The following is an 18,577-nucleotide window of genomic DNA, read 5'->3' as shown; positions in this document are numbered from 1 at the left end:
GGGTGCTGCCTTTGAATTTTGGGTTCCACTGCACTTTTCCGAGTGTAAATAAACAGGATAATGTCTGAAAAAGAACAGGTCAAACATAAGGACTACCGTCAAGGAAACTCCTGAGTTAGCACACAAATAATACCCAACTTCACGCAAACTAACACTGAACTTGAAAAATCAACTGCAATGATTTTAGAGTTATATTTTTGTGATGTGATTTAGACTTTCAGACAGGTTCATATTCAGGTTTCAAGATGCTCACATGTCACCCATCATGACCTTTGCACTCTTGCGTCTGTTCATTTGTAGTTGGCTCCCTGCTACTGCTAACTACTCAAGTTTTATGTGCTCATTTATTACTGCAAACTAATGAAACTCTGTGTGCCTGGCTTCTTCAGAGACAGTATAAATAATTTTGTTCAATTACAATAGAGATAATAAAGTAATAAATTACTTTTAAAGGCATGAGCAAATTTAACAAAGCTATAAAAGCTGAAACAAAAATATATGAACATTTCATTTATTTTTGTAATCCAATTTTCAGATTGAATTTAATCTTCCATTTATTATTACAACAGTGAATAAAAACACTAAGATTGAGAAGGAAGTCAGTTTTTCTCTAAATGTGCATTACAGTGATTGTTTTGTAAGTGATACCAGGGTTCAATTTAAAAGGGGTTATTGTGCATTATACTTTTACAGTTGAATCAGGGATTCAGTCTATATGCAATGGGTAAAATAATATCATGCTCCGCAATGCAAATCCTTTTCTTTTAACCTAAATATCATGTTCAAGATTGCCAAGACCCTTCCTCCAGATAATAGGTCCATTTAATTTTAATTTGCATGTCATCAGTGGATTGTCTTGTAGTCACTTGTAGTGCAAATTTTGATCAGGTGAAAGGTAGTTCCCCTCTCAAAATGGGATGAAAGTTGAGTGCAGAAAGTATTTCCCTTGTCTGCTTGTTTGTTTTAAAACCAGCAGTTCTGTCATTATCTTGCTTTTTAATTTTGCTGTTAGAACTTTTTCTACTTTGACATGCAAGTTCACCTCAAATAATCCATATGATAACCTTTCTTTCTTTTTCTTTTAGGCTCACATGGCTACTAGGATTGTCCCTGAAAAGGTCCCTGATTAGGCGACCTTTTGTAGCTCATAGAAATGAGCTACAATAAGGAAATGTTAACAAGGATTTAAAGAAGATCCAAAAACAAGGGTGAGAGGTGTTTGTTATTGTTTTGGGAGGTTTTTTTTAGTATTGATCACAAGAGTAGGAAAATTGTTCTGCTTCGTGATTTCTTCATATTAATGAAAAACCATTTAATGTTTGGACTTAAAATACACTTACAGAACTGGAAGACAATCATGACTTCATGAAAGTCTAGATATCCAATTTGGGCTGTCCTGTGCAGGGTCAGGAGTTGGTCTTTGATGATCCTTGTGGGTCCCTTTCAACTCAGAATATTCTGTGATCCTGTGATTTTTTCCCCCGGTCTTTATGCCCCCTAGACTTCAATCCTTGGCTTTTTCTTTACTATTTGGTTCTGATAGCAAGTCAACAAATTTCAAACTATTCTCTTTGACAACTGCAGAGGTATTTGCCCTAACCAAGGCAAATTATGAGAAAGAAACCCAGAAACAACCAGAAACCAAACCCAAACCCAACAAAAACCAGAAACAAAGAGGAAAATTTTCTTCTATTTCAGGGATCTCACAAGGGAAATGCTCCTTGTAGGATAACTTGATTATTTAGTTGCAGGAAGTCAACAAGGAGGAAATTTATTCAGAAACTTTTTATGTAAAAGAAGTTGCTGATATCCTGACCACAGCAAAACTGTGACTTCAAGGACACCAGATTATACATTTACTTTATTTTTATCTGAGGAAGAAGGAGAAATGGGAAAGAGTGTTAGCCCATTGGTCTCTATGTCAAAAATTTATGCTCCTTTTTAACTCTCTTATTCCTAATGCTGGCTATTTTTTCATATCAGTCTAAAATAATGTAATTATTGCAGTCTAAAATAATGCAATTATTAGAAAAAAGAATGTCTTGCATTCTTTTTTCTAATACCTGTCAGTATTTTGTGTTGTTACTTTTTAAATTTTATTAGCCACCAGTAGTATGTAGTTCCTCTGTATTTCCCTAGTTTCAGAAGACTTTTTTCTTCATTTTTATCCATTGCCTCCCTCTTCTACCTCTGCAGAGCTAGGTTTGGACTTGTAAGTCATTGTGATCACTGCCTAGGAAGGGTTAAGGCATACATAAGAATATTGTCTTGCACACTGAAAGGGAAGGAACATGAGAACATCCTGTTTTCCTTCTACAGAGTACTATGGTTTGTCTTCACCAGATTTATTTGAAGTGTTGGCTGGCTTCACCATTCATACAACAGCCACAATGCTAGCAGGCATTCAGCTCAGGCATTCCCACAGCCTTCCAGGCTTCAAAGTATGGAAGGTGATCCACAAGTATGAAGCACTGCATGTGTTCCCATTAAGAAGTTAAACAAGGCATTTCATTTATATTTTATCAAACCAGAAGAACAAATGAAAATGTACAGAGGAAACATTTTTCTTCCAAACATGAAAGGTCTGGATCTTGCTGTCCTCAGGAGTAAAAGTCTGTGATAGGAGTAAGGACTGTGATAGCAAGGCAGGCACTGAGCACTAAGTCAGCTCTCCTGGTTCAAATCAAAGACCAGCACTGACTCACATCACGTAAAGGGAAACTCCTTTCATAGGTATTTTATCACACCATGAGTTATATTTTGTATTCCCTCTGAAACATCACGGATTGCTCACAGGCCAGGATAAGTTGGTTACATTAGTCTGATCAGATACAGTAGGGTGGTGCTATCAGAGATGACAAGTAACTCAGAAACTTCCAAGGACTTTGCTCCTATCTGGAGCACTGCCTGATTATCAGACTGACTCCCATCTCTTAAGTTTTATCTATGCTACCTGCACCCACTTGGTCTGTGTGTACCAACCAGCCCCCTGCAGTACACTCCCTCTCAAGATCAGTGTAGCACTTCAGAGCTTTGCCTAAAAGTATTAGTGGCCATAGTCAGATGAATTCACAGTTTTTGGAGCTATATTTTAGCAGCTGTTGAACTGAGTATTTAAAATTACTACTGAGTGGACAAAGTTCTGTACTTGTCCATAGTTCATAGCTACACATTAAAGGAAGTGATTCTGCTGGCATAACCTCTTGTGCTGTTTATCAGTCTGTGTAATTATTTAAAGATCTGCTCCATCAATCAATGAAAACAGTGAAATAGATTTTAAAAAAAGAAATTCTTGTAAGCAGAGAAAAGATAACATCCTATGCAACGAGAAAATATTTAAGTTATTTAAACATTCTCTAAGCCCACAGGAGAGTACATGACAAACTCCTCCTATATCTCAGTAACCCAGGCTTCATTTGAGAGTACTGTGACAATATGCAAAGATAGCTGAGTGAAAATAAAAGAGCCACTGCACTACTTTCTTTTGTTTCACAGCTGAACGTTCAGATGTCTCCAATTCACATCCACAAATCCCTCAACTGCTGAGCTATGAAGAATAAAGGGAGCTACAATCAGCTTGGCATTACAGATTCAGATTAAAAATAATTGAACACATAAAACCTTCCGGCATAAAAAAAACACTTACCAGAATCCAAATGAATGGCAGCAAATGGAAGAGCTCCCAAGTGGATGAATAGCACAAAAATACAGCAACAATGAAGCCAGCAAAGAAAGGAGGTAGTTGGGACGAGGGGTAAGGACTGGACTTCAAGGTCCAGAACAAAAATAATGCCTGCAGTCAGTGGAATGTCAGAGCCCCAGTCCAGACCTTTTATGGCCAGGGGGATGCTATAAATATAGCATGGAAGAGGGAGAGAGACAGAGACAGATACCGATACCCTGTACTATCTCTGTGCAAAGACATGATGACGGCAGCCTCAAACTAAAGGAGATACAGAGTTCTCCCTTTAAAATATCCTCACTAAAATCTGCATAAAATCAGCATTCCAATTAAAAATTATTTCTAGGATTTCTTTTCCTTAGTTAAATCAGATTTAGGAAGAGAGGAAAAAAAATTGCATCATGAACCAGAAACTAGGAAAGACCAATCCCTATGTTGACCTTTGCTATGGTACAAGAATTTGAACATTTTATTGGTTCTTTTTTCAATGCCAAGCCACAGCACATGTAACATAAATATTTCAGCTTAATGACAGACAATCTATCAAGACTCTCTAAAGCCATATGAGTTACATTTCAACAGAAATGTATTTTCTTTGTTCTGTTGACACAGTTACTTTTTTATCTTCTTCGTTAAGATAAAATGCTAAATTAAGAACATGACCTCATGAGGCATTTAAGTAGATATAAACAATGCAGCTCTAAAATCCAACTTTTTGTTTCTAAATTAAACAGTATTACCTCTAGGAATAATTAAATGGGCTTGTCTTCTTTCATTTTGGTCCCAGCATTCTGGCATAAAAATGAGTAATCAGTGTGGCTGAATATTACATCAGAACAAGCTCTGTTGTAATCTAGATCTCATCTGAGATCTAACAGGTGGAATGCAGTGTGACCTCATTGTAAATACAATTTACCTCTGCACTGTAAATTTAGTTTTCAATAAAAGCGATTAGTGCATTTTATTTTGTTAATTTGCATCGAGAGAAATATTAACCCTCTCAGTTCTGCTATAGCTTCTTTTCACACTTGACATGCAACACAACCAAGAACTTGCCAGATTCTCCCGCTCTGCTAGCACATCCCCTTTATGGGTGTAACCACCAGAAAAAGGTCTGGACAAGGCCAGAGGATCCCAGACTTTTCTCTACAATAGTTCATCAACATCTTCACCTCACCACCTTGATTCTACATTAAATCCCTTCATTGTCCCCACTAGCTACTTGTTCCCTGGGGAGCCACTGCCTACTTCCTGGTGCTCCACCATGTAGTAAGTTCAGAAGCCTCCTCACCTCCCACACCAGGAGCTGCTCAGGTGCACCACACGTTTGGGCTTTTGGTTTTTGCTCATGAGGACAGAAACTATGGCCAGCAAAAAGTTGTGCAGTCATAGAAACTGTATTGTGGCTCAGGAAACTGGAACTGGCCAAATCTGGAACAGGCAGAATGAAAAACAGGCACCTTAATACAAGCTTTTCTTCCCCCAGAATGCTGTGCCAGTGGCAGTGCCACTGTTCTATAGGCTCTGGACTATAATGTATATTTTTAGTTATAGTAGAGTCTCAGTGGACAGACTCCTGGATTGCATTACAACTCCTGATCCACTCCTTCGCCATGGGTCATTTGCACTGACATCATAAAAGTCTTAATGACAGGGAAATTGCTTTTTAAGAAGACAGGAAGATGTAGAGAAATGAAAACAATTAAACATCACATTTCTCTGCTTTAATTGCAAGACAATCTGTCTAGCTCACATGTGGGGGATAAAAATCTGAACATTTGTAAGGCATAATGGCACTATGAAGTTCAATACAATTTTCAATATCTGCGCTGCCTCCATTCATTCTGTAAATAGAATGGGAGATACAAAGTGTAACAGCAAAATATTATTTTGCCCCTTAAATTTACACAATTTCAGATCTAGCTTTATTATGACATAATATCCACAGCTAATTTCAAATCACTGGACTCCTATTTGAATATCAAAGTACATATTTTAAATCACTTGGAGCTGGACAAGCCTCAGAATCCCTGCAGCACTCTGTATCCACATGTATTTAGTCACATTGGGCTTGGGAGAGACCCCCTTAGGGAATATTAGTTCTGTCTTCTCCTAATTAGAACTACATAGTGCTGGAGACCAGTTTGTTTTTCTGAATGGGAAAGCTGAAATATTAATTTAGAACCTGACATGACAGAACAAAAAGCTTTCCAGACTGTCCACTGAAGATTTGAGAGCTACAGCATCCTGTAGCTGGGGGCATAAGTCAAATTCCACAGCATCCTGGTCCATCTCTTTCATTTGAGTATAATCTTAAATAAATCTATCAAAACAATTTTTGGAGAGCAGAAGCTTTGAGCATGTGTGTTGTCTTCTGGAGTTTGCTTTCAAGCTTGGGTCCAGTTTTCTGAATTGATTTTTATCAAGGGAAAAAATCACTTTAGGAAGATGTGCTATTGTCCATTATACTCCAACTAGCCATCTTCATAACCCACTGAAGGGAAGGGAGTTCGGTGTTCCCTGCCTTCACTCATAAGAAGGTATTAATATCCAGGTTTCTGTTGATTCTCTGCATCACTCAGATCATATATTTAACAAGGAGTCAACCTTTTAACAGAAGGGTCTGGGTGCAGCCTACAACAGCTTGAGTGTCTGGCCTCACATCTGAAGAACCAAGTACAAGACCACTGTCTCCTTAATACAGATAGAAATTTTTCCAAAAGCCTCAAGCTATTGACTGTTGGTGCCTAGATCAATTTTTCATCATACAGAAATATTTGCCTTACCATTATTAGCAACATTTATTCTACAGTGTCTCTCTGGAACTGGAAATGTCACATAAAAATGTTGCTGAGAGCATTTATTTTCCTTTGTAACATTGTAAAGATTTCTGTCCGTAATAAAACCTTACTCCAAGAGCGTATAGCAGATTCCTGGAGCTATTCCAAAAGAAAATTCTTTTAATTTCTTTAAATAAGTGCTTTTGGCACTTAGGTTTTTTTAATCCATAGTATCTCCTGTCATTTTAAATTCCATATCAAAACAGATGGTTGTAAAATGTCGTCCTGCATTTTATCATTCTTTCCTAAACATCTCAGATTTTTCAATATCTTTGTTCCAATAATGATGGATAGTTTCTAATATCATTGCTGTGTTTAGCTTTGTACCTTGGAAAGTCTGGCCGAAATACCTTGACACATGACTGCTGAAGGACCAGAGTAGTACCTGGTAACTGTTATCTGCAACTGCAGATAACCCAAACCCAGAAAACTTGACTGAGGTACAATATCTGAACTGCTGCCACTTCGGTATGCAGCTTTTAGAAGCAGGTAATATGCTTCAACATATGAGTTAAATAGTTTAGGCAGGATGTTGGCCAAACAGAGGTGCCCAATGTCTGTGACTGGGGCAGTGGGATGAGCACTGGCTGTCAGGTCCTGATAGAGGCTGTGAGGAGCTCCAATGGCCCCTGGGGAGCACTAAAAACAGTGACTCTGCACTGATTGTCACTCCCTTTTCTGTTATCCACAGACCATATAACTGAACTATGTCATTATAAAGAAAACAATCTGTAGATATCATCTTAGTGAAGTGCAAGCTACTATTGCAATATTACAAAGCAATTGCCTCAGGTATTACAATAATCATTTCCACAATCACTCAGGCACAGCTAACACAAATGTACCCAGTACACAAGAACATCTTCCATTTTTTTGTCCTCATATTAATTGATTTAATACTTTTGAATCAATCAAATGTTTCTTTTAAAAGAAAGGATAGTGGCTATGTCTTAACAGAAGAAACAAAAAATGTTTGTAGCTCTTTAGCCATCACCCTTTGAAATAATGTCTAATATAACAATTAGGTTCAAAAAATTAGAACTAAGTTTTGAGGGAAATTTGCATCAGAAATTCATATATTGCTTTATTCAACACTCCCTGCAGGACAGACCTTCAAATTTCAAACATCAATCATGAATAAGAAAATCTTCCAGAAATTGGGGGTGAATGCAAAAAGACCTGGTGAATACAAAGAGGTGAACATTAGACTGTTTAGTATTTAAAGAAAATAGGGAGATACACTGAAGAACAGAAGGAACTAATATTAGGATCTGATAGGTGAACATGCAAATCAGAGACAATTTTTGGTGATTATTTCCCAGGTGTGATTTAACTGTAAATGAAGTAGTTCAAACATCAACAGCATAAGCTGTAGCACCAAATGATTATGAAACAATTGCCAAACCCACCAGGACATTTCACAAATATTCAGAGGGTTAATCAAATTATTTGAATAGTTTTTTTCAGTAACTTAAAATATCTGCTATAGCTAGTGACTTCAGATTCAAGTGCACTTATATTCCACAAACTCAGCAGTATGTTTAACTCTGAAATGGATTAATCCTGATTTTTATCTGATGGGCCAATACTCTGGTTTCTCCATCCATGCTGCAGGATGAGTTCTTTTCATTTCTAAGAAACTTTAAGTTTGAATACTCAACAAAAGGGACTGGCATGAACTAAAATAAGATGCTTCAAAGACTAGAGGGCAAGATCAGTTTTGTGTCTGATCATGGTCAGTATTGGATGGTTCAGGAAAACATGCAAGAAATCAAAGTGGACAGGTTGGCAGTATCCTTTCCAGGGGATGTTTCACCTTAACATTTGTAACTTACCTAGTTTATGATCTTACAGCTCAAGTGATTTATAGGAGAGGTTGTGGTGGCTTAACAACGCCCTTTATTAAAAAAAAAAAAAAAAGCTGCTTACAGTAAAATTCTAGAATTCAGTATAACACTAGTCCTACAGATGAGAGCTCAGCCTTTACTGACTTTCTGAATATCAACTGGGATTTGGTTATTTTATAAGCTGTTGAATGTTTCTAGTCCCTCATCTGTCTTTTCCTTGCTAAAGCTTGTTTCTGGCTTTCTAGCAGAAACTGTCAATGTCTTGTTAGCACATTCCTGCCTCTTCCACGAACATCCCCTCAGCTGGACATACCTGCAAAGTGGCAGCAGCCTTCTCCCCTCAGTGACTGGAAGGCAGTAGAGGACCCCTGCCTCATTTCTCATGACTGCCATAGACAACCCAGCATCTTTATACCCAAAGAAATCCTCATAATTCAGTGTAAGGTTAAACAACAGCAGCAAAATGTGAATCCTAAACTTGCAAATCCATCTCCTCCAAGTCATTTAGCCATAATGAATTTTTGAAGTGGTCCTCCAAAATACTGTGCCTGTGTATTCCACCAGTGAAAAGCAATGACTTGTGGGTGAGTGATTTACACCTCCACTAAGCAAAGTGCAGGGAGTTGAGAGGAGCACATATACCAAATGGGCACCAGCTGTGCCCAAAACCCCACTGTCTGCTGGGGCTCCCAGGGAAAAGCAACTGTGGGTTCTCTGCCAGAGTGAGAAATCTCTGTGACTGCAGGTAGTGGAACTAGAAAGGAGTACCAAGGGCAACTTACAGGGCAGGGAAGGGCCAGGTGGAGGGCAACTGAGAGCTATTAAAATATCCTTCTCTGCCTACTCAAGCAGCTGGCTCAGACAACAGAGCATTTTTTTTTTCCCTGATAACAGGTATAACAGGGAGATTTATCCAGGAGAAATTTCATTAACTAAATCCACCGTTAGTGATGGTGTAGCTCTTACAATCTAAAGCTCAGCAAAGGACTCTTCCACCTGCTATTTACTGAGCTAATCAGTTTGGGGTGAGTTTTTCAGCCAGCCCTGATCTTGGCACTATATAGCTAGTCCAAATGAGCTAATTAATTTAAATCTCCTCCAGATATATCTCTAGACAATGTCTGTGTGGGCATTACATTTATTATTTTTTCAGCACAAGAGCTCTGTTAAAACCCAGATGATGCTTTAAAATGAGGCATAATGGGCATAATGAGAAAGCCCAGCCTCCTAATGAAAACACTTACTTATGAAATACATATGGCACTATTAAGTCAAGGTTGTGCTTATGCAGCCTTATTTCTGTCCCTGTGTCTGATTATTTCTCTTGTGTTTGTATTTCTACCACTTCTCACAGTAAAGAGCATGACCACATCACTTTGATGTAGAGGCACATTGATCACCTGCTCTCTTGCTCCTGTGCTATTTTTAAAAACTCTCCTCTTGCTTAGTTTTCATCAACAAATTTTCAATTCAAAACATCACACTGCATGCTGATGTTGCTCTCCAGTTTCTCTATTTGAGAAAAAAAATACATGGAAAAAATATCCATGATATTTGGCATGTCTTATGTGGTCATATATATATATAAAGTTCATATTCTCTGCTCTATGAGACTTGGAGTGCTGCATCCAGCTCTGAGGCCCCAAACATAAGAAGGACATGGACATGTGGCCCAGAACAAGGGACAAAGATGATGAGAGGTCAGGAGCACCTCTCCTATGAAGACAGACTGAGAGCTGGGGAGGTTCAGCCTGGAGAAGATAAGGGTCTGGGGAGACCTTAGACAGCCTTCCAGTACCTAAAGGGGATCTACAACTCAGCTGTAGAGGAACTTTTTACCAGGGACTTGTACTGGCAGGACAAGGGGGAATGGCTTTAAAGTGAAAGAGGGCAAGTTTAAATTGGGAATTGGGAAGAAATTCTTCACTGTGAGGGTGGTGAGACACCAGAACACGTTGCCCAGGGAAATTGTGGCTGTCCCATTGCTTGGAGTGCTCAAGGACAGGTTGGATGGGACTTTGAGTAAACTGGTCTAGTGGAAAGTTGTCCCTGCCCACGGCAGGGGTGTTGGAATGAGATGATCTGTAAGGTCCCTTCCAGCCCAAGACATGCTATGATTCTATCCCAGGAGCTCAATTTCTGAGACCTTTCATAAGAACTTAAAGGCCAAGATATGCCATAACATGGCAGAAACAAGTGATATAGGGACCATTTTGCTGTGCAAAGCAGTGGCTGTAGCACTGCTGAGTGTAGAGCCCAGCCTGTTCTGAATGCTCAGCTTCTCACTACAGTATTTTTCATTTGGCACTTGATTGAATCATTTGAAATGGATGTTGAAAACAAATCATTGCCCAGTTGACCTAAAAATCCTTCTATTAAAAATCTCTTCCACACTTTGTCACTACTTGATCTCTGTTTAAACTGCACAAAGATTTTATATGCACTTGTAAATTTGACAGGCATATGTAACAGAAATTTATTCAGAATATGCAAATCAAGTGGGGAAAACATTCTCTTGCTTTCTTTTTTCCCCTGACTCTGGTGATGATTGCTGCTGCTTTGCAGAAATCATAGCAGAGCTGTGGGAGCTAGAGAGCTACAAGATTCAAGCTTCCAGTCTAAAGTAATTTGTCAAAAATCTTCCATATGCTGATGTGCTTTCAAAGGAATTAAGATATTGTATTCATATCTTCCAGTTGTTTTATATTTTAAACATTAGTTTATCTAACTGTTACTTATAACCTTGGATTTTTCATCAGATCTAATTTTTTTGCGTCACAACTTTTCTATGTAGTACCTGTCATGGCCATCTCAGCTGAACTGTCTTTCCTTATACGTTTTAAATTGGATCTCTTTCTGTTTGAAAGAGGAGCTGTTTGTTTAGTTGGGTTTTTTAGCCACGTAATGAATATTTAAAGAAAAAAGTTCTTGATTTTGCCCCATAACAAATTATTTTCTTACCATATTGAGAAAAAGGCAGGGAGTTTGCAAATAAAAATTGAATTAATTTTAAACAAATAGCTCTTTCTTCAAAGCCGTCAAAGATCAGTCTAACAGACAAAGAATTTAATGTGGACTCTTAATAGAAACCCATCTTCAATATAATGGTTTGCAAAAGGAAAAACTGCTTTTTTTCATGCCAGTGGGTCCTTTTCTTGCAGCTATTGGCTCTTCTGAAGTATTAAGTAAATGTGAACTGTAAAACCCTGCTGGAGGCTCTCATAGATCAGTAACTGTCAAGCATGGAAAGTAGGTTGAGACAAAAATATCCTCCAAATGAAAAAAATAAAAAATAAAAAAATAAACCTTGAGAGTGTGATTAATTTCCCATTCTTTTCTGGTTTCCAAGGAAAGCCTTCACCCAATGTTTGTGGCAAAACACCCCCATTTTGCTGGCCAGCTTGGTAATTTGGTACTGCCCCCTTTATAAACCATAGGAATCTGGGAGATTTTCCCAGTCTGTAACCACCACAGCTGCATGGTTCCCATGGCATAAGAATCAGAAGGTTTTGGTTCATCTCTCTTTTATATAACTTTTGGTCTTATTATTCTGTGTTCTTCCATTCATTTTTTCTCTTTTTCTTCTCTTTTCCAAGAGTGCTTTGCTCTTCAAAGGATCTTGCTTGACTGTACAAAGCACTGACTTCTAAATTTTCTTTACACCATGGGGAATTACTATTTCAAACAGTGCAGCACCAGCAGAACTTCTAAATCTAGCTGTACTTCAATTGTGATTTTTAGTCACACTTCTTTCCAATGAGTTTGCATTGTGTGCAACAGTGTAAGGCCAACCTTTTCAGCTACTCTGGTTGGTATGTCTGCAGTAAAATAAAAGAAGGATCATTAATTTGATTGGTTTGCATTTATGCACTTGGAACAATTTTCAGTTGCCAAGAAATTCATTATTGATCTTAAGCAGAAAAAATCCCTCTAGGAAAATGATTAAGCAATTAAGCCTCTGCATAAGTGAAAAACTTCTGAAACTGGCTATATATTTTCACTGATAGGATTGCTGGTGACAGAGAACAAGTGTCCCATCATTTTACTGTCATCACTCTATTTGCAATTACTTCTGTTTAAATAGCCTTTCATTTGTGGAAATTTGCATACTGTTTTACATTTCCATTTTCATACTGCTATTCCATCTAACAATTTCTAGTAATTACTATCAACAGACAGTACAGCACATCTAAAAGGCAATTTGGATCTATAATGAGAATCACAAAAATCACAAAATAATTAAGGTTGTAAAGGACATAGGTGGTCTCTTGTTGACCCTCTAATTGAAAGCAGGGTCAACTGTGAGACTGTTCACAGCTTTGTTGAGTTGGGTCTTCAAAACCTCCAGCAATGGAGAGTGCACAACCCCCCTGGGCAACCTGTGCTAGCCCTCGCCTTGTTTAACTGCGGAGAGACAGGAGTATCATCCATACATCCTCACAAACCTAGGGGCTCTCCTCCAGAATCCTACTTTGATTTTTCATTTTTCTTTTTAAAAAACTGTGACATGTTTGTGGCTCTACAATCTAGTGTTTAAACTCCTCCAGATACTCCAATGCCCACAGGTTGTCTGTCAGCACTCTGAAAGTTGTGGAAGAGTAACAGCAGACCATTTGGAGATCTGATTACAGATTTGTTTTAAAAATCTCTGCAGTTTAAGCAGTGCAGTTTCAGCTGTTTTTTACTATTCTCTTTATTGTTTCAGAACGTTAGCATCAGACCCAGCCCTGGAGTCAGTAGTTTATCAATGACACAAAGCAAATTTTTTTTGCTCCATTGCACAAGTTTCCAGTGTCTAACTGTGGTTGCAAAGCTTTCCTTCAATTCAAGGGCTGATTTTTGACAGTGACAAGCTCTAAAGAAGATTTAAAAGGTATTTTGACATTGCAAGCTATGTGCTCAATTTTCCATCTCCCATCCTTATATTCCCATATCCTGCTTCTCAAACTTTGTCTTACCCAGGAAAATTAGGGCAGAGGTCATCAGTGGGCTGGCAGCCTTGAAGGAATGCAGCTGGTGAAAGCTGCTGAGGGGAACAGGTTTCCCTGCAGTCAGCTGTGGGCTGTCACCAAAGAGGGGATTTTTCCTAAGAGGTCAAACCTTGACATCTGGATGATCTCTGGACATACCTCATGAAAGGATTAGTGCTACATCACTGCTAGATTGTCATGAGGGCTTACAGAGCTACAAACATTTGATATGATCGCGAATATGATGTCCAGGAACATGGTTAAGTCTTTAGCTGCATGTCCAGATAAAGGATGTGGGCCTCAGAAGAAGGAAATTATCTTTCCAAAGGTTCTGAAAGAGCTGCATATGAAGCTGAAGTGGTTTCAGAAGTTAAATAACCCCCATGAAAGGAGATGATCTTTTTCACAGTGGACAGTGGCAAGGAAAAGCCACTGATAACACTCGACAATGTTAGAGACAGGCAATCTGTATTTGCCTTATTCAACACTGAAAGCACTGAGCTGGACAGATATTGCACACTGTGAAAATGCAGAGCTGTTGCCAAACCAGGCATTTTATAATTTCTATCTGTTCACTAAAATTGCTGAAGAACATTAATTTTCTGAGCACTGCATCTCTGAATTATGTGTATAACTAATGGATCATAGTTCAGTATTCTGAATGCAAGCTCAGACTAGCTAATCAACCACATGGTTATTTGCATAGATCAGTAAAAACTGCTGAAAGCAATATTGATATTCACAATCTCTAGCAAACATGGTAATGCTTTATTTGTTTTTAGTTTTTCTTTCTAGGTGTCAGATACAAGCATAATATTATTTCACTGAAAATAGAGTAATGAGCTGAAACCAGCTGTACAATTCACAAAGCTCTCTAGTTTCAATCCCTTCTCAGCACAAGTTCTTAAAACAAGTTTGTAATAACAATTCAATTTTGCAATTCAAATAATTTTACTTAGGAAAAGCAATTGCCTGGGAAAAACATATTTGAGAATCCCAAAATAATTCAAGGAAGAAAGACCTGCATATCAGGGCATTACTGTTCTAGATGTAGTACTCAGGGTGTTAAGGAACTGCACTCACTGGGTGAGCTGCACATACACTTAATTAACAGGTACCTTTTAATTATGGCAGACTTAAAGTTCATGGGAAGCTAAAGGTTCATTCATGATTGTTCCAACTTGGGCAAGCAGATGGAGGGCTAACAAATCTGAGTAGTCTCAAGGAATGGTCTGGCATTTGCATCAGTCTGAGCACAGGAGGGGTTATACTCTCACTTGTCTTTTTTTACTCTGTGATCTCTGGCTTTTCAGTCTGCCCATGGAGGTGAAGCAACAAGGGAATACAACGTACAAGAACAGAATATGTGCAAGGCTGACCCGAGAATATAGTTCTGGACATGTGTTTCAGACTCCAGTCATCTGAGTCAAATTTTCAAACACAAAAATCCTGATGCACAATTGTCTTTGCATTTTCTTTTGTAACTGGCTCATACTTTCCCTGTAGTACAATGAATAGAGACCTGTTTCCAAAACACACTTGCAAACTATTTGGTATTTAAAGTTTTTGAGTCATGATCACTTTGCTGCTGCATGCCTATGTCTTGGTTTGAAAATGGTTTCTCTCAGACTTTGCTCAGTAGGGCAGGTACCACCCCTAGGAAGTGCCAGTATTGACTTTGCTGTCTAAGGAAGATGTTGCAACCAGATTTTCTGCAATAACTGGAAAGCTACTGCCCTCAAGCTTTGCCCAGGTTTCTCCTGCTCACCTTGTAAATGTAGCAGCCATTTGAAACCTGCTTGGGATCTGGCATTAATAATTCCACACTTCTGTCACAGAATGTCTTTAGTTCTAGTATCCTCAAACACAAATAATCCCATGATTAACATTAGCTGCTCCTGTTCAAGAAGACACAGTGATACCAGTGTCTTGAGTTTTATCTTTCCATGGGTCTTTAAATTGTTCTGGAAAATGTATTATAAAATCCTTGTTAACATGTGTTCTTACTAGCTGATCTCACTGTTGCTGGTAAGAAGCTGACAGTGGAGCAGAAAAGTCTCTTTTGTCCGGGTATTCTCTGCTTCTGAACTGCTTGTAGTGATGCTTCCTCCAGCATCCATCCTCTGTGTTGTTAAACTGGGCTAGATGATTTATTCAGAAAACTACACACAGAGGTCTGCATTCCTTAGGGGTAGGCACACACAGCACAGGATCCTAAAATGCCTGCCAGCATAATGGCAGTACAATCTCTTTATCACAAGAGGTGCTGCTCTGCATGGCCCAGGACACTGCTAACACCAACAGATATGATTCCTAATCTTCAGCAAGACAAAAACAGTGCCAGGGAGATAGCCTCTAGAATTATCTTCTCTACAGACACCCACACTTTGGATTAATTAGAAACATTCCTATAGATAAGAGCATAATCTTTGTAGGAATACTTGGAACAGAGATACGGACCCACAACATTCAGACTTACCAGATAAAGTTAAAAGCAGGTGGAGCCTGGAGTTCATGTGATTCACTGTCTTAAAAAGCTGATACCAACCCAAGGACTAAATGTGCACAGCAAAATATATAAGGCATATCTTTGTTTACTATTTATAGCCACATGCAAAACCAGAGGGGAAGCATTTGTTTACTAGATGGGTCTTATTTTCTATGAGACGGTCCAAATGGAGCCTGTCTGATGTCCATTTATCACCTCCTGGCAGTTTTTTGAAGTCTCGCCACACTTCCGCAGCAAAAAAACCCATTTCTTTAAACATCACTTTTCCTCTGGCCAAAGCCCAAAGAAATTTGAAAGTCAGCTACCTGGGAGAGATCAACCTGAACAGTTGAAGCATATTTTCACATTCTGTCATTTTATGAATTAAAGTTTTAGTATACTTAGCTTGCAGAGGCTAAACTTCTTCAAAGCTCCAGATTCCAATGGAATTTTGTGAAAAATCCTTGTGATTTCCACAGTGGGGGGAAATGGCAAAAAATTGGGGTCAGAAACACATAATTTTTAAATATTTTACTAGTATTTTATTGTACTTTTTTACATATGATGGAGAAACAATTTTCATCAAACCAGACAGAAACACCTTGAAACTTTTAATACATGTATTTGTCATTACTTTTGCAAGTCTCAAGTGTAACTAAAAGAAAATACACTATGGAATTTTTTTCAGCTATATCTGATTTCTCTCATTTTGCTTGTATAATGTTACCTTATTAAGTATATACCACAGTACTTGACATTTCCTATGAATGAAAAAATCCCATGTTTCAGGTTTTGGAGGAGAAGGGTGTGTGCTGCTCCGACATCCATGGTGGGCAGACAGCTGAATCCTCAGCCACAGTCTGGGAGCGTGTTTGAGTACAATCCTGAAAAAATGTATTACTGGTTTCCTGAAGAAGGGCTGATTTCCTGCTTACTCATCTGTAAATTCTTACTGTTTCATTAGGGTTCTCCAGAGGCTGTTACAGTAGCTGGCAGGGTAAATAGAGGGAATCTGTCCCTTTCTTCTGCTCATGCCAGCAGGGACTCAGGACCAAGTGCAGCTGCATAATGACTGCTGGAAGCTTAAAAACAGCTGCTGATCAGCTCCAGAAATTCCTGGTGGAGCAGTTAGGGCTTTCTTTTGGTGTTGGGTTGCTCACGAAGAGAGGAAGAAGCCTGGTTGCTGGAAAAGCTCAAGTGAGCAGTGTCTGGCCCTGTTCATGGGCTTTCTGTCCTAGCAAGGGGGTAACCTTCCAGGAGGGTGCAGGAGCATGGGAAATCAAACCTGCAGTAAAGAAGCCAGGGTCCCCTGTTCAACCCTGCAGCAGCTCCAGAGAAAGCAGGGAGGGCTGGACAAGCAGGATCTGGTGGGAGGAAGGCTGGCTGGAAAAGGGCTTCAGAACTTCCAGTCAGAAAAGTGGGAACTTGTCCTTTTCCTTCCTTGAAATTGTTATGAGGGGAGGAAAATAGGGGAAAAAAGGATTTTATTACATCTATCAGACGCCCCAAGGAAGCCTTTCTGGGGTGCAGTCACAGGGGAGCACGGTCTGTCAGCAGCTATTCTGCAGTATGAGACAGAAGGAGCCCACCTTTAAAATGGGAGTATCTAGAGGGACTGAAAACAACTTTTTTTTTTTTTCCTATCTTTTGCAATCAGCTAATTTTCACTATTACCACAAAGCTGTGGGTCAAATTATAGTTTTGAGTGGAGCATTTGGAAAATTATTTTCCTCTCCCTTATTCCCAGATGAAGAAGTTGAGTCAAGTTACATATGCCTTTTCACATTACTGTCTGGTTTTTGGTCTCAAGGCTGCTTTAATGTGTAAAATGGCCAGAGTCTTAATACTCTTCTTTCAAAAGTGAGATTTATTTTTAAAAAGCACAAAATCTTTCTCTCTAAACAAGGGTTTTTGAGATGCCTTCCTGGATCATCAACAGAATAAAACCATATATCCTTCCATAGCTGGCAAAAGGGAGTCAATGGAGTACTGGGTGACTGAGACCAGTTACATAATGCTCATTTAATTGGAGAGGCATGTAGATAGGAAAAATTCCAAATATTTTATTTTAAAAGCATTTATGCCTTTCATCGATTTTTTGCAGTCCTCATTACTTTTCCTTTGCTACGCAAAGGAGCAAACATGTTCTAAACATTAACATCAAAACTACCATGTTCTTGTGGGATATCCAGGCATACTTGAACCAGGAAGAATGGCTAGACAAGGAAGATGTATCAGAGCTTTGTGAAGCTCAGTTTAATTTCTTTTGTTAATTAACTCATTTTTCCATTGCAATTTGTGTGTTTTTTCACTGCTGTCCTGAGCTCATTTCATCAATTCTCACCAAAAAGGGCTCATAAACTATGAGTTCTCTACCACCTTCCAGGTTTGAAGGACTGCTTTTCTTTTCCAGCTCTTGACCTACTTTAGAATATTTTTCTATATACTTTCATATACTTTCCACTTGGATATTTTGCTTAATTCATATTTATTCAAAAATTCCTTCTAAATTCAGCCTAGATCCAGAGGAAGATTTTCAAACCTCGCTCAAGTGGTAGGTCAGCTCTGGCTCATCACACACACAGAATGTTTCTCTGCTGCAAACAAGGAGAGAACAATTTTGTTATACAAATGGAAAACATATTTGCCATAGGTGTTGTTGATCACTATGATGCTGTATCTATTATTGCATTTGTAACTGTGATTGGAACAGAATGCTTTCCATCTTAGAAAAATAATATCTGAGTTTT

General features: G+C 38.6%; 1 long non-coding RNA gene across 1 annotated transcript in view; it reads right to left on the bottom strand.

Moving 5' to 3' along the window:
• Positions 1–2: 2 nt before the first annotated feature.
• LOC136564285 (uncharacterized) overlaps positions 3–18,577 on the bottom strand; it is a 40,519-nt gene continuing 21,944 nt past the window's right edge. The window contains exon 3 of the long non-coding RNA XR_010784701.1: positions 3–64. This is a non-coding gene — a long non-coding RNA (uncharacterized lncRNA). The remainder of the gene's footprint in view (positions 65–18,577) is intronic.

Source organism: Molothrus aeneus, chromosome 1 (assembly GCF_037042795.1).
Source record: "Molothrus aeneus isolate 106 chromosome 1, BPBGC_Maene_1.0, whole genome shotgun sequence".
Lineage (NCBI taxonomy): Eukaryota > Metazoa > Chordata > Aves > Passeriformes > Icteridae > Molothrus > Molothrus aeneus.
This window is presented reverse-complemented; position numbering and strand designations above follow the sequence as displayed.